The 25,141-nt window shown below is 45.1% G+C and overlaps 1 long non-coding RNA gene across 1 annotated transcript; it reads left to right on the forward strand.

Moving 5' to 3' along the window:
- Nucleotides 1-1,427: 1,427 nt before the first annotated feature.
- LOC125548465 lies at nucleotides 1,428-2,446 on the forward strand. Its single transcript, XR_007301092.1, has 2 exons — nucleotides 1,428-2,060; nucleotides 2,136-2,446. It is a non-coding gene; the product is annotated as an uncharacterized LOC125548465 (long non-coding RNA).
- The last annotated feature ends 22,695 nt before the right edge of the window (nucleotides 2,447-25,141 follow it).

Consider the following 25,141-nt stretch of genomic DNA (forward strand, 5'->3'; position numbering starts at 1 on the left):
GAATGAAGCTGTCAAGGAAGAAGGGATAAATAAATCGCTTGATTCATGGGCCGAACTAGCTGCCATACGACTGCTTGGAAATATACGTGTGTCTAAGAGACACATGAATACTTTTTTTTCAAACACACAAAAACAAAGTTGATAGAAACACTACTCTTTTGAAATGTGTTTTTAATACATATTTCATAATGGGTGTATCTACACCTAGGAGCACCAAAACCCTCTCTCCTTAACTGGTTTTATACATGGTGTTTAGTATACATATATTCTTAGGTTTTTCATCTTTTTCCCTCTTTTTTGTAGGAAAAATATGCATGGCCAGGTTTCTCATCATGATAACCATGTTTCCAGACTTGCTAAAAAAATACAACCATGCCAACTTTACTCTCTCGTCATAGTGCCCATATTTTCAAACTAAACCTATTCATATTATGCAAAGTTTCCCTTTTCCCAGACTATTATTTAACAAAATAATAAACATGTTTAAAAAATAGCATGATTTAGTTGAAGGTTCTTGCATCATGAAACTATTTTCATCGGCGACATGTCTTCAGCAGGTCTCTGCGCCATTTGGCGCAATGGGTCAACTAGTATAGCATAAGATGGGCATCGGAGGGCCACCAGGGAGCCCACGAGGCAGGGGGGTGCGCCTAGGGGGGTAGGGCGCGCTCCCTACCCTCGTCGCCAGGGTGTGGCCCCCCTCTGGTACTTCTCGCGCCCAATATTTTTATATATTCTGAAAAGTGCTCCCGTGGAGTTTCAGGATTTTTGGAGATGTGCAGAATAGGTCTCTAATATTTGCTCCTTTTCCAGCCCAGAATTCCAGCTGCCGGCATTCCCCCTCTTCATGTAAACCTTGTAAAATAAGAGAGAATAGGCATAAGTATTATGCCATAATGTGTAATAACAACCCATAATGCAATAAATATCGATATAAAAGCATGATGCAAAATGGACATATCAACTCCCCCAAGCTTAGACCTCGCTTGTCCTCAAGCGAAAGCCAAAATCAAAAAATATGTCCACATGTTTAGAGATAGACGTGTCGATAAAAATAAAATACGGACATGAGGGCATCATGATCATTCTTAGAACAGCAACATATATATATAGGGTGGGTCTATTATAATAACACCCTTAAGAGTCTTATTATGATAACAGCGAAGCTTATTCTGATAACACCCCCAACCCACCTCCCGCACTACCACGACCCCAATCCGACTCCACCTTCTTCCGCCGGCGGCACCCGCTACGCCCGTGGCCACAAAAAAGATGCCCGACGACCCCTCCTCACCACCACTCATTCCCTTTCCCTTATCCTCTCCACCTCCTTCCTTCAGCCGGGGTCGCACCCACCCCACACTGCCCGACGCCCCTCCTTAAGGCCAGGAGCGAGCAGCACCCCGACCTCCCTCCCGCGGCGACGGGCAGCACCCAGACACCCCTCCCCCAGCGCCCTCACCTTCTGCCTTCGGGGGTCACCTGATCCCGACAGGATCTAGTCAAGCCCTGCTCGCCAAAAGACGGCGTCGGCGCGACAGCTGCATCCCGTCCCCCCTCCCCCAGCGGCTGTACCCGCTGCCGCCCCGACCAAATCACATCCCCGGCGGAGTACGCGCCGGATCGGCCGATGGGGAGGGCCGTCGCTACCATGTCTCCCCTCCAGATGGCCTTCTTGCGACGACCAGCTGCTGGTGATTTGGCCGTGACGGTGAGCCCAACCTCGGATCTGTCCATGACGGTTAACCCCCGGATCTGTCTCCATCTTCCTCCCCCTCCATTGGTTGCTGGCCGTGACGGTGAGCCCAACCTCGGAGAGGAAGGAGCATGAGCTGCGGCAGAGTAAGCCCCCGCAGCTGTGGCTCTGCCCCGGTCGATCCAAGGGCTCCCGTGTAGTCCACTACCTCGGTGCACGCAGCACGTCAGCACCCCCCCCTCGTGAGATTCGACGGGCTGTAGGTCGTCGCTTGCCGCCGTGAGGTCGGCTTCCGAGCGGCATGGCACAGTGCCACAAGTTCCCCTCCCTTCGTCACCTCCACCTCCATGGCCGGTCCCCGGATGTGCGTCTGCGAGCTACTACAACTATTGAAGTTCATTTGATGTTTTATTGAAGCTCACTAAAATTTGTTTTGTAGTTCACTATGGAAAAAATGCGCCAAGTTTCCTGGAGTTGGCTCAATTCCTCTCCCCCGACGAGGAGTCCGTGCTCCCCTACCCGAACCACGCATCCAGGAGCTCCTCCCGGCCCACGGCGATCTCCTGTGCGCGGCACCACCACTCTTCCTTCGAATCAAGGCATAAAGTTTCGAGCATGTGAACAAGCAGTGCAAATGGTGCATTTTTTGTTTGAGAATTTTGTGTATAAAAATTACAGGGACTCATTTTGTGTTTGGGATGAGACTATTCAAATAATGTAGTTTGAAGTATGTGCACATGCAGTGCAGTCCAGGCTTTTTGTGCTTGGGGATTTTACGTAAAGCATGAAAATTGCAGTGACTCATTTGAATGCAGTTCCGGGGGAAACATGGTGCTGTTGAGACTTTAGCATGCAGTTTAGACCATGTGGACATGCAGTGCAAAAATGGTGTGTTTAGAAAAGTGTATTTTTCGTAGTCTTTGTAAAGTTTTGGCCTATTTGTGGACTCCCATTTGATTGCAGCCCATGCGCGCGACGCGTGCAGTCCTGTGGTGTGGACTTGTAGTTCGCCAGGAACTACGGAAGTAAATAAAACATTCTTAAAGTTTAATATGCTATTATAAAAAAGTGTGAGAAAAAATAAAAATATATAAAAATTGATGCAGTCCATTGGGGCACTGCGTACGGTTCTCATGGCTTGTGTGTGAAGTTTTTTTCCTCGGGTTCACACAACACGGTTCAATATCAGGTTGACTTTGGTCACCCCCAAAAACTAACCCTTTCGCTGCAGTACAGTTTGTGGTTGCACGAAATTCTATTTAATTTTATGTAGTGCACTTTTAATCCTTGTGTAGAAAAAACACTAAAAAGAAAATAAATTGATGCAGTCCGCTTGCCTTGTCACAACGTTACATACTCGGTAACAAAGTTTTTGAAGTTCACTAGCAAAAAATAATGTGGTTCACTTTTTAGAGTGGTTCACTTATACCGAATGTGAAGTGCAAAAAGAAAAAGGAAATTTTTAGAAAACGATAAAAAAGTAATGCGGTTCACTTTTGATAGTGTTGCGGTTTCAATTGCACTCGTCTCTGCGGTCCACTCGTTCATAGAAAATACTAAAAAAACAAAAAAAACTCGTCTGAGAAAATTTACGTATGACAAAAGAATTCATGAAGTTCATTTGACTATTTGATGCAGTGCAGTTTTTAGTCTCAAGCAGTGCGGTTTTCTGTCTGATGCAGTACGCACGTCAATTTTGGTGTCACGAAAAACAGAGTGTCCGCATTTCGGTAAATTCGAAATTCCTCTTAAACCATAAGGAATTAGAAAGAGTGTTCAACATGAAAACGTTGCGCCTCGTCGATATCTTTCCAACGGCGTATCGTTTGAATCATTCCGACCAGCGCTCTGAGAAAGTTTCACGAAAAACGACCGCTGCCACTCGTCGTCAGCCACATGATTTTCAAAAATAACTAAAATCCGTAAGGAATCTCAAAAACATGTCAAAATATGAAAGTTGCGCCTTGTCCGTAGCTTTTCAACAGTATATTACACGCCTTGTTTCGACAAACGGTTAGAAAACTGGAGCGAAAACAGTACCGAAAATTTGATTTTTTTTGAAAAACAGAATTCCGCGATTTAGTAAAGTTGAAACTGCTCTTAAACTGTAACGAAATAGAGAAAATAATAGCTATGAAAAAGATGCGCCTCGACGATATCTATCCAACGGTGTATCGTTTGCTTCATTCCGACGAGCGGTTTAGAAAAAAACGCGAAAAAACACTCGCTGCCACTCGTCATGGGCCGCACCATTTTCAAAACTGCTCTTAAACTGTGAGGAATCTCGAAAAGTGTTCAACATGGAGAAGTTGCGCCTAATCCATAGCTTTCCAACGGTATATCATACGCCTTGTTCCAATAAATGGTTAAAAACTAGAGCAAAAACAGTAACGGAAAAACACTGCGTACAGTTTTTTACGACACGAAGTTCACTAGTCTCTGTAATGCAGTGCTCTTGCTAAAGAAAGTGCAGTGCCCTCGCGTTGAGCATGCAGTGTGGAAGTGTTATCAGAATAGACCGGCTATATATATATATATATATATATATATATTGTCATATGATCTCTTATGCTAAAGTAACAATTCAATCACAATTTCAAGTATGAATCATAAACTTCATTGAGAACCAACAAACTCTAATCTCAATCATTGAGGCAATTGCAATTTATCATAACATAGGAAAGAGTCAATATAAGAGCTTTTCAGCAAGTCCACATACTCAACCATCTTTTAGTGTTTCATAATTGCTAACACTCACACAATATTTATGGGTATGAAGTTTTAATCGGACACAGAGAAAGATAGGGGCTTATAGTTTTGCCTCCCAACGTTTTACCTCAAGGGTAATGTCAACAATAATAGTTCATGAAGACTCACATCCAATTAGCTATATATATCAGGATCTTTCCAACACATTGTGCTTGCCAAAGGATAAAATGTAAAAAGTAAAGGTGAAGATCATCATGACTCTTATGTAAGGTAGAAGATAAAAGTAAAAGATAGGCCCTTCACAGAGGGAAGCAGAGGTTGTCATGTGCTTTTATGGTTGGATGCACAAAATCTTAATGCAAAAGAACGTCACTTTATATTGCCACTTGTGATATGGACCTTTATTATGTAGTCCGCCGCTTTTATTTCTTCCACATCACAAGATCGTATAAAGCTTATTTTATCCACATTAATAAGTCATACATATTTAGAGAGCAATTTTTATTGCTTGCACCGATGACAACTTACTTGAAGGATCTTACTCAATCCATAGGTAGATATGGTGGACTCTCATGGCAGAACTGGGTTTAGGGATATTTGGAAGCACAAGTAGTATTTCTACTTGGTGCAGAGAACTTGGCTAGCATGAGAGGGAAAGGCAAGCTCAACATGTTGGATGATCCATGACAATATAATTTATCTCAGATGTAAGAAAACATAACCCATTATGTTGTCTTCCTTGTCCAATGTCAACTCTTAGCATGCCATACTTTAATGAGTGCTCACAATCATAAAAGATGTCCAAGATAGTATATTTATATGTGAACCTCTCTTTCTTTATTACCTCCTATTAATTGCAACAATGACCAAAACTATGTTTGTCGACTCTCAACAACTTTTATTCATCATACTCTTTATATGTGAGCTCATTACTCTCCATAAGATCCATATGATCTCTTTTTATTTCTTTTTATTTCTTCTCTTTTATTTTATTTTATTTAATTCCCTCAAGATCATAGCAAAATAATCAAGCCCTTGACTCAACACTAATCTTTATTATATATAGCTCACGGACTCGATTACATAGAAGGATCATAAAGCAAAACTCACAACTAGATCATACAAAAACTTTATTCTACTAGATCAAGATATTATCAAAAAGGATCGAACTAAGAAAACGGTAAAGATAAAAGTGATGGTGATATGATACCGGGGCACTCCCCCAAGCTTGGCAATTGTCAAGGGGAGTGCCCATACCAGATACTCAGTTCTTCTTTGTTGGTGAATAAGGTGGAGTTGTTGATGATGGATAGTCGCACATCGAGCGTAGGAGGTCCTCCAACTTGCGGATGATGCCCTTGAGTGCGATGATATGATCCTTCAACAAAATATTTTCATGTGTGAGATACTTGTTTTGTATATGAGCTAACTCAATCATCTTGAAAGCTTCGATCTCAGTTGGGGAAGAAGATTATGATCAAGTTGAAGGATGGCTTCTGCTGCTGGAACTTGGTCCTCCGTGGCCTTCTTGATCCCTTCATCCTTGTTGATCTCCATAGGTTCTTCCCTCTTCAGTTCTATCTTTATTAGCCAAGCATCGTTGTCACCATTGTTGGAGGAGGGGGACGACATGATGCCTGGCCTTGACAATCCTGACAGAAAACAGCTCGAAACAAGAACAGAGGATATTTGCGTGGTATGGTGGTCAAAACCTTCGGGAGATTATATAATGAATCTTTACCGACCAAAAGAAGTATCTTGCAAGAAAACGGAGTCCGAAGAGCACACGAGGTGCCCATGAGGCAGGGGCGCGCGCCCAGGGGGTAGGGCGCGCCCTCCACCCTCGTGGAAGCCTCGTGTCCTTCCCGGACTGCTTCTTGTTTTTCTATTTTCTTAAATATTCCAAAACGAAGAAATATTGCCATTAGAACTGTTTTGGAGTCGGTTTACTTACCGTACCACGTACCTATTCCTTTTCGGAGTCTGAAATGTTCCGGAAAGTGTCCCTTATGTATTCCTCCGGGGTTACGGTTTCAATAATATTAGTTTCAACATTTATGGGATTACCTGAGATATAATGTTTGATTCTTTGACCGTTCACCACCTTCAGATTTGTGCCTTCGAAGTTGTTGATTTTTATGGCACCAGAACGATAGACCTCCTCGATAACGTAAGGACCTTACCATTAGAGAGAAGTTTTCCTATAAAAAATCTTAAACGAGAGTTGTATAACAATACATAATCACCTACATTAAACTCATGCCTTTGTATCCTTTTGTCATGCCATCTTTTAACTTTTTCTTTAAACAGTTTGGCATTTTCATAAGCCTGGGTTCTCCATTCATCAAGTGAGCTAATGTCAAAAAGCGTCTTCTCACCAGCAAGTTTGAAGTCATAGTTGAGCTCTTTAATAGCCCAATATGCATTATGTTCTAATTCAAGAGGTAAGTGACATGCTTTACCATAAACCATTTTATACGAAGACATACCCATAGGATTTTTATATGCAGTTCTATAGGCCCATAATGCATCATCAAGTTTCTTGGACCAATTCTTTCTAGATCTATTAACAGTCTTTTGCAAAATTAATTTGAGCTCTCTGTTACTCAATTCTACTTGACCACTAGACTGTGGATGATAAGGAGATGCAATTCTATGATTAACATCATACTTAGCAAGCATTTTACGAAAGGCACCATGAATAAAGTGTGAACCACCATCAGTCATTAAATATCTAGGGACTCCAAACCTCGGAAAAATAACTTCTTTAAGCATCTTACTAGAGGTGTTATGATCAGCACTACTAGTTGGAATAGCTTCTACCCACTTAGTAACGTAATCAACAGCGACTAAAATATGCGTATACCCATTAGAGGAAGGAAAAGGTCCCATATAATCAAAGCCCCAAACATCAAATGGTTCAATAACAAGTGAATAATTCATAGGCATTTCTTGACGTCTACTAATATTACCAATTCTTTGACATTCATCACAAGACAAGACAAACTTACGAGCATCCTTGAAGAGAGTAGGCCAATAAAAACCGGATTGCAATACCTTATGTGCAGTTCTATCTCCGGCATGGTGTCCTCCATAAGCCTCGGAGTGACACTTGCGTAGGATCTGTTCCTGTTCATGCTCAGGTACACAACGTCTAATAATACCATCTACTCCTTCTTTATAAAGATGTGGGTCATCCCAAAAGTAATGTCTCAAATCATAGAAGAACTTTTTCTTTTACTGGTATGTGAAACTAGGTGGTACAAATTTAGCAACAATATAATTAGCATAGTCAGCATACCATGGACTAGTTCGAGAAGCATTTATGACATTTAATTGTTCATCAGGAAAGCTATCATCAATAGGTAGTGGATCATCAAGAACATTTTCTAACCTAGACAAGTTGTTTGCAACGGGGTTCTCAGCTCCCTTTCTATCAATAATATGCAAATCAAATTCTTGTAGCAGGAGAACCCATCTAATAAGTCTAGGTTTAGCATCTTTCTTTTCCATAAGGTATTTAATAGCAGCATGATCAGTGTGAATAGTTACTTTAGAATCAACAATATAAGGTCTGAACTTATCACAAGCAAATACAACTGCTAAGAATTCCTTTTCAGTAGTAGCATAATTTCTTTGGGCACCGTCTAGGGTTTTACTAGCATATTGGATAACATTTAATTTCTTATCAACTCTTTGTCCTAGAACAGTCCCTACAGCATAATCACTAGCATCACACATAATTTCAAAGGGTAAATTCCAATCAGGTGGCTGAACAATAGGTGCAGAAATCAGGGCTTTCTTAAGTATTTCAAATGCTTCTACACAATCATCATCAAAGACAACAGGAATATCTTTTTGTAATAGATTAGTCAGAGGCCGAGAAATTTTTGAGAAGTCCTTAATGAACCTCCTATAAAAAACGGCGTGACCGAGGTGTCGGCGTTCTGGGAACAGGGGTCCCCAGACTTGCCTGCCTGCGGCCTGCGGTGTGGCTCAAAGGGGGGCCCAGCACGGCCCATCTTCACCAACACAAACCCAAGACCCTCGCGAGGGGCCAAGCCTCGTGGGGCGGATGACGCGGAGCTTCCTCAGGCACGGCCTCGTCAGGCTGGCTCACGAGGAGGTGGAGAGATCAAGGCGGGGTACCTCGCAAGGTGCCCATGACGCAAGCCATGATGACTCAGGGCGCCAGGCGGGTGCCAGCCCGCGCAGCGTCCTCCTTTCCTCTTTGGTGCAAAGGGGGCAAGCGCAACCACGGAGTACCGAGGCATCAGGCAAAGGTTGCCATTTCGGTGCAACGAGACCAAGACCAGGAGGACTACGAGACGGAGGTCATCGTGGAGCCCAAGACGGTGTCATCACCAGAGCTTTGCACAGACGAAGACCACTTTTGTCAGCATAGCTGATACTTGCTGTCCCCCTTCAAATTAGCCCGCCATTGTTGGCTCCCTTCCCGCTCGATATTTGAGAAGAGGACCAGGGCCTCTATAAATAGGACCAGCCACCCACGGAGCAAGGTCTCAGGTCTCAGGGGGTTCGGTCGGTTGGTTGAGAGAGAGAGGGAGAAAGGTGACTGAACTCCTCCCAGCAGTTCATCGCCCCAGCCAAGAACAGACCCTCGCGAGGCTGTTCTTCCTTGTATTGTTCATCATCATCAGCCCAAGAGGCAATCCACCACACCACACACTGGAGTAGGGTATTACACCACAACGGTGGCCCGAACCAGTATAAACCTTGTGTCTCTTGCGTTGTTCTTTCCGTAGTTTAGATCCTAGCATGGCGGGGGGGTGCAGGTAGGTAGGAGGCGAAATCTCCGCGCGCACCCCAGTGTTCGAACCTCAAGGGTCTGCCGGAACCCGAAATCCGACACCAGGAAGCTTCTTATACCTTTAATGTCCTTGGGGCATGGCATCTTTTCAATACCATCAACTTTAGCTTTATCAACTTTGCCTCTTTTAGAAATTTTATGCCCCAAGACAATACCTTCATTAACCATAAAGTGGCATTTCTCCCAATTCAGAACAATATTAGTTTTTCACATCTCTGCAAAACTTGAGCAAGGTTGATTAAGCAATCATCAAAAGAGGATCCATAAACGGAGAAATCATCCATGAATACCTCACAAATCTTTTCGCAAAAGTTAGAGAATATAGCCATCATGCATCTTTGAAAGGTAGAAGGTGCATTACATAAACCAAAAGGCATACGTCTATAAGCAAAGGTACTGAAAGGGAAAGTAAAAGTGGTCTTAGCTTGATCATCAGCTGACACAGGTATTTGAGAGAAACCAGAGTAACCGTCTAGAAAGCAAAAAATGTGTATGTTTGGATAATTTTTCTAGCATTTGATCGATAAAAGGCAAAGGGTAATGATCTTTTTAGTAGCTTTATTTAATTTGCAAAAATCAATTACCATCCTATAACCTGTAATAATTCTTTGTGGGATCAATTCATCTTTATCATTAGGAACAACGGTAATACCTCCCTTCTTAGCTAGGGACACAGTGGACAGGACTTACCCACTGACTATCAGCAACGGGATAAATTATACCTGCCACAAGGAGCTTTAATATTTCCTTTCTTACCACTTTCTTCATCTTAGGATTTAGCCGTCGTTGGTGATCAATAACTGGTTTGGCATCCTTCTCCAAATTTATTTTGTGTTGACATAGAGTGGGACTAATGCCCTTAAGATCATCAAGAGTATATCCAATAGCAGCACGGTGCTTCTTCGGAGTTTTCAATAATTAATTTTCTTCCTGCTCTAAAAGATTAGCACTAATAATAACATGATATATCCTATTTTCATCAAGATAAGCATATTTAAGAGTATCAGGTAACAGTTTAAGCTCAAACAAGGGATCACCCTTGGGTGGAGGAGGATCCCCTAGGATTTCAACAGGCAAATTGTGTTTTAGAATAGGTCCTTGTTTAAAGAATACTTCATCTATTTCCCTTCTTTCATTCATGAACATATCGTTTTCATGGTCGAGCAAATATTGCTCTAAAGGATCATTAGGAGGCACAGCAATAGAAGCAAGACCAATAATTTCATCCTTACTAGGTAATTCCTCATCACGGGGTTGTCTACGAAATTTAGAGAAGTTCAACTCATGAGACATATCACCCAAACCAATAGTAATAACATCCTTTTCGCAGTCTATCCTAGCATTAATAGTATTTAAGAAGGGTTTAGCAAATATAATGGGGCAAAAGCTATATTGTGGGGAACCAAGAACAAGAAAATCAGCATGATATTTAACCTTCCCACACAAGACTTCAACATCTCTAACAATCCCAATTGGTGAAATAGTATCTCTATTGGCAAGCTTAGTTGTAACATCGATATCTTCTATCTCAGCAGGTGCAAAATCGTGCATAATTTCTTTGTATAAGGTATGAGGTATTTCACTAGCACTAGCACCCATATCACATAAGCCATGATAACAATGATATCCTATTTTAATAGAAATAACAGGCATGCCTATAACAGGTCTATGTTTATCCTTAGCACCAGGCTTAGCAATTCTAGCAGTTTCTTCATAAAAATAAATAACATGCCCATCTATATTATCGGCCAAGATATCTTTAACCATAGCAATATTAGGTTCAACTTTAATTTGCTCAGGGGGTTTGTGTGTCCTAATATTACTTTTACGAACCACAGTTCAAGCTTTAGCATGATCCTTTATTCTAACAGGGAAAGGTGGTTTCTCAACATAAGCAGTAGGAACAATAGGATCATTATAAGTGATAGTCTTTTCTTCAACTTTAATAGGTTCAACTACTTTTACTTCTATGGGAGGATGATATTTAAACCACTTCTCCTTAGGGAGATCAACATGAGTAGCAAAGGATTCACAGAAAGAAGCTATTATCTCAGAGTCAAGTCCATATTTAGTGCTAAATTTATGGAAAACATCGGTATCCATAAAAGATTTAACACAATCAAACTTAGGTGTTATACTTGACTCCTTACCTTCGTCGAGATCCCAATCTTCATAGTTGCGTTTAATTCTCTCCAATAAATTCCATTTGAATTCAATAGTCTTCATCATAAAGGAACCGGTACAAGAAGTATCGAGCACGGAGCGATTGTTGTCAGAAAGCCGAACATAGAAATTTTGAATAATCATTTCTCTTGAGAGATCATGATTGGGGCATGAATATAACATTGACTTAAGCCTCCCCCAAGCTTGAGCGATGCTTTCTCCTTCGTGAGGCCAAAAATTATATATATAATTACGATCACGATGAACAAGATGCATAGGATAAAACTTCTGATGGAATTCCAATTTCAACCGTTTGTAGTCCCATGATCCCATATTATCACATAGCCTATACCATGTCAATGCATCTCCCTTTAAAGATAAAGGGAAGACCTTCTTCTTGATAACATCATCGGGCATACCTGCAAGCTTAAATAATGTCACACCCTAGCTGGTTCATGCATTAGAGTGTTGCAACATGTCTACTTTTACAGAAACTTGAAATGGGGATGACAGAACCCCCAGCACCCCCTGGAAACAACTAGGGTTTACTAAAATTATTTTCAACGAACCCAAAATGCCCTTCACAATATGTTCATCATTTCTGGATTGGGTTAAAACCCCTGGCAAAAATGGTGCACTCTTTTCTAGGACATTCTGGATTCTTTGAATTAAATCATAAGTATTTGAATTTGGGCATTTAAATGCTATAAAATATTTTAAATGCCCAAATAATTCTGGATTTAAGTGAGGGCTGTTAGGAATAATCCCAACAGAGCCCACAATTATTTTCAGGATTTTAGTAAGTGCCTAAGTATTTTTAATAAAGCCCTAAAGTTACAGAAAAATAGAAAAAGAAAACAAAACAGGAAAAAAGAGAAAGAGAAAGGCTTACCTGGCGCCCACCCAGCAGGCCCACCTGCCGGCCCAGCCCAGCCACCGCTCCAGCGAGCTGCTTGGCTTGGCCAGGCAGGCAAGTAGCTGCTCGACGGCGAGCACAGCATGCGTGCCACGCAGCTGCCCGCCGCCTCGCCGCTCCCCTCGTCGAGCTGTCGACGTGGGACGAACCCCCTCTCTCTCCCCAACCTCGCAGACACTCGCTCTCCCCTCTGGCTCCTCTCTCTCGCCCTCCCCGATGACGCCCGAGCCGTCATCGTCGCCGCCGCTCATCGCAGCCGCGTCCAACACCGTACCCGAGCCGCGCCACCGTGTCTAGCAGCGTCGCCGTCGTCGACTACGTCGACTAGCCAAGCCGCACGACGCCGGAGCCCCTGCAACGTCGCCGTCGCCGTTGTCTTCAACCTCGGGCCGCCCGAGATCACCGTCGCCGTTCCGACCGCACCGAGCCTTCCCCGAGCACACTGACCCTCCCTGCGGCTTCCTTGTGAGCTGCTGAACCTCCCCGTGCTTTCCGTTTCGCCCCTAGAATACCGTAGACGCCGCGCCTCTTGTGCCCGAACGTGCCGCCGCCTGACCACGTCGCCAGCGATGCTCCGGTGACCATTTGGTCACAGGCTTGTGCCCGTCACACTCCCCGCGCGGCGTAGATGATGTAGGTGCTTTCGCCATGCCGCCTAGGCCACTGCAGCCACGTGCACGAGCTGACCCGAGCTTCGGCCTCCGCCAAGCTCGTCGCCGGCGATGCTCCGGCCACTCCCCGGCCAAGCCATCACCACGGCTGGATGCGGGCGAGCGCCAGCTGCCCGTAGCTGCTCTCCGCGCATCAAATGGTGCCCTGTGGGCGATTCCCGCAGCGCGCCGCCGCGTCTGGCCTCACCGGCGGCTAAACGCCGACAGGCTTTGACCCGCTGACCGGCGAGGTTGACTCTGCTGACACGGGTTGACCTCCCCCTCTATCTCACTGACATGCGGGCCCAGCTCGACTAATTACTCTGTTAGTGCTAACTAACTAGGTTAGTTTAATTAGTATAGTCACTGACTAGTGGGCCCTGCCTAATTAATTAGGCTAACTAAACGTAGTTAGTGCACAGAGTCACTGACCAGTGGGCCCCACCAGTCAGGTTTGACTGGCCCTGGCGCCTTTGACTCACTGACGTCACAGTGACGCAGTGCTGACGCAATTATTCATTTTCTGGATTTATTTTTATATAGGAAATTCCAGAAAATAGCCAAAACTTCTAAAAATCATAGAAAATCAACCATAGCTCCAAATTAAACAAATTATATATGAAAAATGATCAGAAAAATTCAATGTATCCATCTGTAATGGTTTCATGCATGACAAAACACTTTAACCTTGCTGTTTAGGTGAAACAAGCTAATACACTTATTATGCATAAGAACTTTAACCTTCATTTGAATCTTTGAATCAAATGGACCCATTTCAACTTGTTTCACATTGCATTAGGCAGGACACATCATTTTGCCATGTCATAGCATGCATCATATTGTTGCATATTGTCATGTGTCGATTATGTTCTGTGTGTCCTTCGTGGTAGGTTCTGCCTCCGAGGATATCTCCGAGTATCCAACTGAAGGGCAGTACCCTACTACCACTCCATCAGGCAAGCAGCCCCATTGATCGTATCGATACAATCCCATGTTCTCGCCTCTGCTCTCATTTACTGCATTAAGACAATAACATTTCAAACTGCTGTGTGCTGCGGTAGTTGAACCCTTATCCTCTGCATGACCTGCCATTGCCACAGTAACTAGATGAAACCCACTAGCATGTGTAGGAGTTGATTGAGCCATGTTTGTGTTTCCTACCTTGCTATGCCTGCTATGCTTAGAGTTGTGTCAGGTCTGGTTCATCTGGGTGATGGGCTAGAGTGAAATGATTATGACGGTAATGTGAGTGGTGTGTTGAACATGATTTGGTAAAGGTATCGATGAGAGGCCATGTAGGAGTACATGGTGGGTTGTTTCATTGAGGACGTCCCTAAGAACTGAGATCTGTATGTGTGATTTTAAGAATCAGCTACTACCATGCATTGGGATCCTTAATTGACCCTCTCGGCTTCTTAATCACCCTAGTACTCTGTCCAGGAGTTGCAAATAGTTTCTGGTGTTTGTAGGTTATGTGTTGGCGGCCGTGCGTAGCGCTGACCCTAGGGGTGGGCTATGATGCGGTAGATACATCGTGGCACGGTGTACCGAGTCACCCGTTTGGTGTCTCGGGAACCCTGTTCACATCGTTCGGGGCCGTATGTGGAAACCTCGGCTGGACTCCCTGCGGATGGAACCTGGATAGGCGATAAACCTGGACTAGAGACTTGAGTGTTTAGGTAGGCCGTGGCCGACACCCTCGTTGGGCTTTCGCTTGAAGGTTGCCGAGTACATGTCGTGTAAACGACGGTAAGTGGTGAGAGCGTGTATGAAGAAGTACACCCCTACAGGGTTAACATCATCTATTCGAATAGCCGCGTCCGCGGTAAAGGACTACTTGGTTGCCTATACAGTTCATAAACAAGTTAATGGTTACTACTAAAAGACTCAAGATAAGTGTGAGTACCGAGGATGGCCCTCTCGTAGGATGACGAGGGAGGATCCCCGGTAGAGTATTGTGTTGGTGATTAGTGGACTCGTGTGCGAAAACTATTTTACTAGTGGTGTCTCGTAGGATAGCTTAGCCAAGAGTCAAAGCTGGCTTGCTGCAATAACTCCACCACCTTCTTGAGAATGAGCATGTATAGTAGGTTCTGATGTAAGACTTGCTGAGTACCTTTGTACTCATGTTTGCTTAATTACTGTTTTTAGACGAAAACACCGCCCCCTCCGATGGGTTTTATGTAGACCTCGACGTCGATGAGTGACTTGCCACCCAGGTGGTGATCCTGGCCATGGAGGGCCCTATGTAGATAGACAGGCTTCGAGAAGCCTTCGTTCTTTCTAGTGTCTGTACTCAGACTATTTGCTTCTGCATGTGCCTGTATGCTTGTATGACTTGAGTGTCGGGTCATGTGACCCCTACCTGTATGAACATGTTATGTATGGCTCTCTGGAGCCTTTAAATAAAGTACTTGAGTTGTAGAGTTTTGTTGTGATGCCATGTTGTATTTGCACATATCGAGCATATTGTGTGTATGATTGAAATGCTTGGTATGTGTGGGATCCGACAATCTAGTTGTTTATCCTTGGCAGCCTTTCTTATGGGGAAATGTAGTCTAGTGCTCCTCGAGCCATAGTAGTCCGCTACAGCCCGGTTCACCGGAGTCCTGCTAGCCCAGCACTACTGCTCAGGACACTTGAGTGGTCAGCATGTGTTTCACTTCGTTCCTATGTCTGTCCCTTCGGGGAAATGTCACGCGGTGACTTTCGGAGTCCTGCCTAGCCTGCTACAGCCCGGGTTCCCCGGAGTCCTATTAGCCCAGTGCTACAGCCTGGATTCACACGCTGATGACCGACATGCTCGATGTGATTCATGTATGCCTGTCTCCATAGGTCTGTGCCACTTTGGGTTCACGACTAGACATGTCGGCCCGGGTTCTCTGTCATATGGATGCTAGCGACACTATCATATACGTGAGCCAAAAGGCGCAAACGGTCCCGGGCCATGCTAAGGCGACACTCGTGGGGATACCGTGCGTGAGGCCGCAATGTGATATGAGGTGTTACCGGCTAGATCGATGTGACTTGGAATCGGGGTCCTGACAAATAATCCACAAACTTCATCCACATAGATTAAGTGTAAGTCGGGATGTAATGTTCCATCTCCTGCAAAAGGATTAGCTAGCAGTTTCTCTATCATACCCGAAGGAATTTCGAAGTAAACATTTTCATTTTCAGTAGGTCCAGTAGGTTGAGGAGCAAGTATTTGCTCTACCGGTCGGGGTGAAACTACCCCGAACAAGCCCCTCAAAGGATTGCTTTCCATAGTAACAAGTGACAGTAAATTTCAGCACACTATATAAAATTTTCCTTACCAAATTCCACCTACCAAAGGCGTTTCACTCCCCGGCAACGGCGCCAGAAAAGAGTCTTGATGACCCACAAGTGTAGGGGATCTATCGTAGCCTTTTTGATAAGTAAGAGTGTCGAACCCAACAAGGAGCAGAAGGAAATGATAAGCGGTTTTCAGCAAGGTATTCTCTACAAGCACTGAAATTATCGGTAACAGATAGTTTTGTGATAAGGTAATTTGTAACGAGTAGCAAGTAATAAAAGTAAATAAGGTGCAGCAAGATGGCCCAATCCTTTTTGTAGCAAAGGACAAGCCTGGACAAACTCTTATATAAAGTAAAGCGCTCCCGAGGACACATGGGAATTATCGTCAAGCTAGTTTTCATCATGATCATATGATTCGTGTTCGGTACTTTGATAATTTGATATGTGGGTGGACCGGTGCTTGGGTGTTGTCCTTACTTGGACAAGCATCCCACTTATGATTAACCCCCATTGCAAGCATCCGCAACTACAACAGAAGTATTAAGGTAAACCTAACCATAGCATGAAACATATGGATCCAAATGAGCCCCTTACGAAGCAACACATAAACTAGGGTTTAAGCTTCTGTCACTCTAGCAACCCATCATCTACTTATTACTTCCCAATGCCTCCCTCTAGGCCCAAACAATGGTGAAGTGTCATGTAGTCGACATTCACATGACACCACTAGAGGGATGACAACACACATCTCATCAAAATATCGAACGAATACCAAATTCACATGACTACTAATAGCAAGACTTCTCCCATGTCCTCAGGAACAAACGTAACTACTCACAAAGCATATTCATGTTCATAATCAGAGGAGTATTAATATGCATAATGGATCTGAACATATGATCTTCCACCAAGTAAACCAACTAGCATCCACTACAAGGAGTAATCAACACTACTAGCAACCCACAGGTACCAATCTGAGGTTTGGATACAAGAGATGAACTAGGGTTTGCGATGAGATGGTGCTGGTGAATATGTTGATGGAGATTGACCCCCTCCCGATGAGAGGATTTTTGGTGATGATGATGGTGATGATTTCCCCCTCCTGGAGGGAAGTTTCCCCGACAGAACAGCTCCGTCGGAGCCCTAGATTGGTTCCGCCAAGGTTCCGCCTCGTGGCGGCGGAGTCTCATCCCGAAAGCTTGTTTATGATTTTTTTTCTCGGACAAAAGACCTCATATAGCAGAAGATGGGCATCGGAGGGCTACCAGGGAGCCCACGAGGTAGGGGCATGCCCCCACCGTCGTGGCTAGGGTGTGGCCCTCTCTGGTACTCCTTGCGCCCAATATTTTTTATATATTATGAAAAGTGCTCCCGTGGAGTTTCAGAACTTTTGGAGATGTGCAGAATAGGCCTCTAATATTTGCTCCTTTTCCAGCCCAGAATTCCAGCTGCCGGCATTCCCCCTCTTCATGTAAACCTTGTAAAATAAGAGAGAATAGGCATAAGTATTATAACATAATGTGTAATAACAGCCCATAATGCAATAAATATCGATATAAAAGCATGATGCAAAATGGACGTATCAGCATTCCATCAACAACAAGCTCGAAGATACCAAAGCAAGAAGTGCGGGCTAAGACGTATAATGTAGGTGAACTCGTTTTACGCCTCCCAGAGAAGAAGAAGGACAAGCTCAAACCAAAATGGGAGGGGCCCTTCATTATAGATGAAGTTCTCACAGGAGGAGCCTATTACCTTCGTAATGTATCAGATAATCGCCTAGAGCCGAACCCATGGAATGTTGCTCAGCTCCGAAGAGTCTATGCATAAGTTTGGACATACTTCTTTTTCGTTCCTTTTTTTCTCCTCTCCATCTTGTTTTTTTATACGATTCCCAAAAATATGTTCGGATAGACCGAACACTTGAGGGGTACACATCCTAATATGTACACACCCCACCATGACTGGGGGCTTCTTTAACAGAAGCTTATTCTTATTCCGAGCCTGGAGCTCACAATATATGTGTTGTTTGCTCTTATATAACCTTTTTGCCATTATATGCACCTCTATGACTTCAGTTTTTGCCAAGATGGGTTGCCTTGCTCCTGTGTTTATGCCCTACATTCCCGATTGTTCGGCTAGGGCATAAAGGGAGCACCTCTGCAATTGTTACAGCCGGGTCATCCGGACATGTACCTCAGACGGGTGAAGCCGAAAGCTAGCGTTCTTAAGAGAATATAATTGGTCGGCAATCAAACTACAGATTGTTACATTCTGGTAACTCTTCAAACACGCAAACGGTTTTTCCGTATTGCGAACCAAAGCTACGGTGCGCATAATTTAAGCACGCTGACCCAAGGAAAGGAACCCTTAACGGAACTATTCTCCTTCGAAGATGTTTCTTACATATGTAATATAACATACATCCCGAACTAAACATTTTTGTCTGTTAGAGCACAATGACTGGGTTACCTGGTTTCCGGACGGAGTGAATGCTTCTTTTCATTCCAAACAGTATCCAGAAACACTCCAACATTTTGGTTCAGAGGTTATAGCCGAAAGCTTGCAAAGACAATTTTTTACATGTTCGGATAAAGGTATAGGTCGATCATAACGTACATTAATAGATCAAATCAAATACCTATTCCTTATATATTCCATCTATAAGACTGTCTAACCTACAGTCTTCCTGCGAATACTTCGCGGCTATCATTACTTGGTTATATACCAAATTTACTGGAATTTATTTCCTGTCTGGTCCCTATGGTCCTACTCGGGCCATATGATTTGGATCCAGCTTGGTGAAACGCGTTTTCACCATGGCCCAAGCTTCTCGTGCGCCTTCACGGCAGGCAGATGTCTTCCATAGCTCAAACCGGCGTCGGGCACCTTTGAACAAGTTTGCTAGGCCCTCCATACTTTCTGGAGGGGTATCAGATGGCCATAACGCCTTCACCATACTCCTCATGGCTTTCCAGACCCGAGCATGTACGACGAACAGTTCCTTTAGCACATCGCCTTGAAATCCGGATACTTCTTCCTCCAGTCGACTAGTTAATAAGCCTGCAGCAACAGAGTCATGACGTTCCGAATTATGAACTAAAGATAAAACCCCTAGGGTGGTTTTCAATAAGAAAGGAAAACATACCGAACATGTCGCCCTTTAGCCTCTCATTTTATTTCCGTGCGGCTGATAACTGAGCCCTTAAGCCCTCTATCTCTTTGGATTGTTTGTCTTCTCCCTCCTAGTATTTGTTCTCCTTGGATGTGTTCATTGCGGCCTTTTTCATTTCTGCTAGTTTGGCAGTAACAGCATTCAGCTGCGTTTGGTTTGTTTTCAGCTCCTGGGCTAGCGCAATGTTCTTCTCTTTAAGAACCTAGAGGTAGTATCAATCCTTAAATCGGTTTGCCTCACCGCTTCAAGTCTCGGGGGCTAATGGAATATGCCTATCAAAATTGCATAAACTCTTACCTGTATATCCTTTGAGAATAACAAAGTGACTCCGGCAAGTCTGTCCCAGGCAGCTCAGATGTATGCATCCACTGAGCTCAGTGCAGTGAACTCTTGCTCAGAAAAGGCCGGAGTGCACATGGCCTCCTTCAGTAGACGGTGATTCATCACGCTCTCCACTTCAGAATTCATGACTGACACGTCGTCTGAGTCCTCATGAGGATCCGGACCTGGCATTGAATTGGTTCTCGTCCTAGTTGACGAGTCTGGCACCGGATTGGCGGACATTCGACTAACAGGGCGTTTCCCACTGTCTACCGCATGTTTCTCCTGACATAAAGGATAAAAGGAGACTTTAACACAATTCGGGCTCATGCCCAGGCATGTATTGAACAACCATACCTCTTGAAAGACTTTGAGGTTTTTGCAGCGCTCCTGGTCCCTTTTCGTTTTGAACAATGACCTTGTGTAGGGGCCGCCCTTGAGGAGGCACGGTCCGCCGAGCGCTGATCCTAGTAAAATCCGGATAAGTATAATGGATAAAGGTGCAAGTAGGGATTTCCTTTTAAAGAGCCCTCCGAATACTTACGATGAAGAAGGGATAGGGACGGGGTAGTTAGCTATAATAGCTACTTCCAAGTCGTCAAGGCTTGCTTGGTAAAACACCCCATCCTCGAATTCTATGTATATATCCGGATCTTCACAAAAACCAGGGTCTTGGTCGCGATCGTGATCCTCTGGCTGTGGGATGGGCAGTGAATGTCCTCGATCATCTTCCTCCATGACTGTTGCATAAATACCAATGGACAAAACTTGGTCAGCATCCTGTGACAGCAATAAAGTGACACGGGTAGTCGAAATCTTACCCATTCGATCGGGTTTTACATGGAGTAACCTTCCCTGCAGTTCAGATGGAGGAAGTCTTCCTTTTCTCCCTTGTACAAATCTACCAAGATCATGGCCAGCTCGGCTAGGGTGTCCGGACCCTTGCGTCTATAGCGGGACACATTGTCTTCTCCATTGTAGCACCATAAGGGAGTTACTCTAGATTGGAGAGGCTGGACGCATCTTTTTACGGTGATAGCCATAACCTCGATTATCGTGAGCTCGGTATGGGCAATTAATCTGACCTTGCTGACCAACCTTTTAACTTCTGCACTGTCCTCCTCCTTGGGACTTCGGGGACACCAGTTGAAGTGTTTCTTTAAAGGGGCGCTGGAAAACTCAGGAAGGCCGCGCCGAACTGGATCCGGCAGTGGGACGTCATCCATGTAGAACCACTTCGAAGACAACTGTGGGTATACTTCTTTGGGAGTTCCTATGGGGTATCTGGATCCGGCTATACACCACACTTTGGCACTGCCCACTTCAAAAATAGAGCCTCCTCGATGGCGGGGAACAAGGCAAAAGAACTTCCTCCATAGTTCAAAATGGGGCTCGATGCCTAAGAACAGTTCGCAGAGGGAAATGAAACCTGACATGTGCAGAATCGAACCTGGGGTGAGGTTGTGCCGTTGGATGCCATAAAATTCCAATAGGCCCCTGAGAAAGGGATGGATTGGAAATCCTAGTCCCCGCAACAGGAATGGGACAAAGCACACCCTCTCCTCCTTATTGGGGTTGGGGAAGCTCTCAGCCATCACATTGTTACTGATTGAGGCCAATCCCGCTCGAATGGGGAATATATTCGCGAGGGGAAGATAGCCCTGCGTCTGGAGTCGGCTCAGCTAAAGATGAGGCACGGAGAAACTCTGCCGATCACCCTCTCGAGGGCCATGGGGGCGCGAAGAGGAGCCTGGGGCACAGGCCATGTTGGAAGGCTTTTTTCATGGCTATTCTTGACGGTTTTCCTTTTGTGCGATGTGAGATGGCATTGGGGGATCTAAATCTCCTTATATAGATGACGTCCGAGCGCGATGAGGGGCCTATTTACAAAAAATCATGGAACGTTCGTATTCATCCAGCGTGTGGAAATCGAAGCGGCAACAGGAAGAGGCCATAAAGACGAAACATAGAGGTCCGAACCGGACTGTCGTTGGTCTAAAGTATAATGAAGAACCCGCCTTGCAAAGCCGAAGACATAAGCCAGATACTATGTCATCATTGAAGGCAAGTCCGGGGGCTACTGAGGGAGACCTGGATTTGGGGGTCCTCAGGTGTCCGGCCTATCCAAGCATGGGTCGGGCTGATGGGTCATGAAGATAGGCCGGTAGATTGTTCCCCGTGTTCGGATAGGACTCCTAGATGCGTGGAGGTCAAGATTGGAGACCGGATGTATTGTTTCCTTCCCTTGTAAACCGCCTTTGTACCCCTCTGGTGTATATATAAACTGGAGGGTTTAGTCCATAGGGGAGATCAGAATTTATATAAGCTAGACATCTAGGGTTCTAGACATTACGATCTCGAGGTAGATCGACTCTTGTAACCCCTACTCATCAAATACAATCAAGCAGGACATAGGGTTTTACCTCCACTAAGAGGGCCTGAACCAGGGTAAACATCGTGTTCCCTGTGTCCCTTGTTACCTTCGATCCTCAGATGCATAGTTCGGGATCCCCTACCCGAGATCGGCCGGTTTTGACACCGACATCAGGTCCCGCCAGCCCTACAGCAACTCGGAGCGCGTCCCTGTTCAGCCTGGTCAGCTTGGCAATGGTGTTGATGTCGTCGTCAGTGAGGGGCTCGTCGAACCTGCGGATGAGGGCCTTAGCTGCCCTAACCGTCATCTTTTCCTTAGGCCCTAGCCCCTTCACCATACGGAGCATGGCGCACTAGGCCACAAGGGTTGCATTGTTCTGCGCGGCCTGGCACGCACTCTGGCATGGCGGCGGCACCGATGTCGCATGGGACTTGGGAGGGGCAGAACAACGCTTAGACGGTGGTGGGGGCAGCAGTGCCGATGGGGGGTTGGTGAAGAGGCGGCGAGGCGCAGCACCAGAGTCTTCGATCTCCAGCTGACAGACTTGTTCGGTCACTTCTCCAAGCTGCACCACCACAATGGATGCAGCAGTGGGCGTGCGGCAACTGAAGCTCGTCGGGTTTGGCCCAGAGAGGGTGGGGCCGAAGATGTCCGGGATCGCCACAGCAGCGCCATCCTCTATTGCTTTGGCCTTATCGAAGAAGTCGAGCGGGGCTGCCAGTGTAGCCTCTAAGGAGCATGTCATCGGCGCGCGCCTGCCCCTTGGCATTGATTGGCCTCTTGGCGTTGGAGAAGAATTGCTTGATGTTGTCACCATGTGCATCGGGGGTGAGTTGGGCAGGTGGTGAACGGGTCGCCGTGTCATGTTCGTTGGCGCCGCCCTTCTTCCGTCCATGGCGCGCACCCTAACGCCTATACCCCTTGGAGCTGCTAGAGCGGTGTCGCGCCGGAGGGGAGCGACTTCGGTTGGGGCTCTCCTTGGAGGTTGCCTCGCCCTGCTCGTGGTGAGCACGGCCACGGCCCAAGAGCATATCCTTCTAGGATCTCCTTTCGGCGCCATCATTGTCGTGGTCATGCATGGGACCGTCGAGGGGCATTTCCCGGCAGCCTGTGTCCGCCACCAGGGTGCGGGACTGCCGCCTATGCCGCTCTTCGCGCTGGCCATCTTCGACGTGCAAGGTCCAGGTCCCCGGATGGATGCGCGGCAGCGCGTCGTCGCCGAAGCCAAAGGATAGCAGGTCGCTCTGTGCCAAGTGGGAGGAGTGTAGTGATCTTTGTAAGTGCATCTAGTGCCCCTTAGTGATTTTGGTGTATTGAAGACTTATCAGTTAAGGGTCTAATGAGTTTGTGAGTGTACACAGGTCTATAAGTCTATGAGGAGTTTGATATTTACAATGAAAGTCGCCCCCTAAAAATGAATGTCTTCAGTTGAAGACTTTGGTTTTCTTGAAGACTTTGAAAGTGAGGAAATTGGTGTGACCATGTGATGTCGCTTGAAGCTACATCGGTATTTCCCCAAAGAGAAAGGGATGATGCAGCATAGCGGCGGTAGGTATTTCCCTCAGGTATGAAACCAAGGCTATCAAACTAGTAGGAGAACGAAGCAACACAACGTAAGCAGCCCCTGCACACAGATAACAAATCCTTGCAACCCGACGTGTTAAAGGGGTTGTCAATCCCTTTCGGGTAACGGTGCCAGAAATTGGTGCGTTGACGGGAGAAAGTTGTAAAAGATTGGATAAATAGATCGCAAATAAAATAAATTGCAGCAAGGTATTTTTGGGTTTTTGGTTTAGTAGATCTGAAAATAAAAGCAAATAAAAATAGATTGCAAAGGCAAATATATGAGAAAGAAGACCCGGGGCCCGTAGATTTCACTAGTGGCTTCTCTCGAGAAAAATAGCAAATGGTGGGTAAACAAATTACTGTTGGACAATTGATAGAACTTCAAATAATTATGACGATATCCAGGCAATGATCATTATATAGGCATCACGTCCAAGATTAGTAGACTGACTCCTGCGTGCATCTACTACTATTACTCCACACATCGACCACTATCTAGCATGCATCTAGTGTATTAAGTTCGTGGAGAAACGGAGTAATGCAATAAGAATGATGACATGATGTAGACAAGATCTATCTATGTAGAGATAGACCCCATCATTTTATCCTTGTAGCAACAATACATACGTGTCGTTTCCCTTTCTATCACTGGGATCAAGCACCGTAAGATCGAACCCACTACAAAGCACCTCTTCCCATTGCAAGATAAATAGATCAAGTTAGCCAAACAAAACCCAAATATCGGAGAAGAAATATGAGGCTATAAGCAATCATGCATATAAGAGATCAAAGAAACTCAAATAACTTTCATGGATATAAAAACATAGATCTGATCATGAACTCAAAGTTCATCAATCCCAACAAACACACCGCAAAAGAGTTACATCATATAGATCTCCAAGAGACCATTGTATTGAGAATCAAGAGAGAGAGAGAGATGAAGCCATCTAGCTACTAACTACGGACCCGAAGGTCTACAAAGAACTACTCGCGCATCATCGGAGAGGCACCAATGGAGGTGGTGAACCTCATCCGAGATGGTGTCTAGATTGGATCTGGTGGTTCTGGACTCCGCGGCAGCTGGATGAATATTTTGTCGACTCCCCTATGGTTCTGGGATTTTTGGGGTATTTATAGAGCAAAGAGGCGGTCTGGGGGGCACCCGAGGTGGGCACAACCCACCAGGGCGCGCCTGGGCCTCCTGGCGCACCCTGGTGGGTTGTGCCCCCCTCGGGGCACCCCCCGGGTGCAGCTAGTGCCTGGTGTGTTCCTTTTGGGCCATAAAAAATCATCATAAAGTTTCGTGGCATTTGGACTCCGTCTGATATTGATTTTCTGCGATGTAAAAAACATGGAAAAAACAGGAACTGGCACTTGGCACTATGTCAATAGGTTAATACCAAAAAATGATATAAAATGATTATAAAACATCCAAGATTGATAATATAACAGCATAGAACA

This window comes from Triticum urartu, chromosome 3, assembly GCF_003073215.2.
Source record: "Triticum urartu cultivar G1812 chromosome 3, Tu2.1, whole genome shotgun sequence".
In the NCBI taxonomy this organism is placed as follows: domain Eukaryota; kingdom Viridiplantae; phylum Streptophyta; class Magnoliopsida; order Poales; family Poaceae; genus Triticum; species Triticum urartu.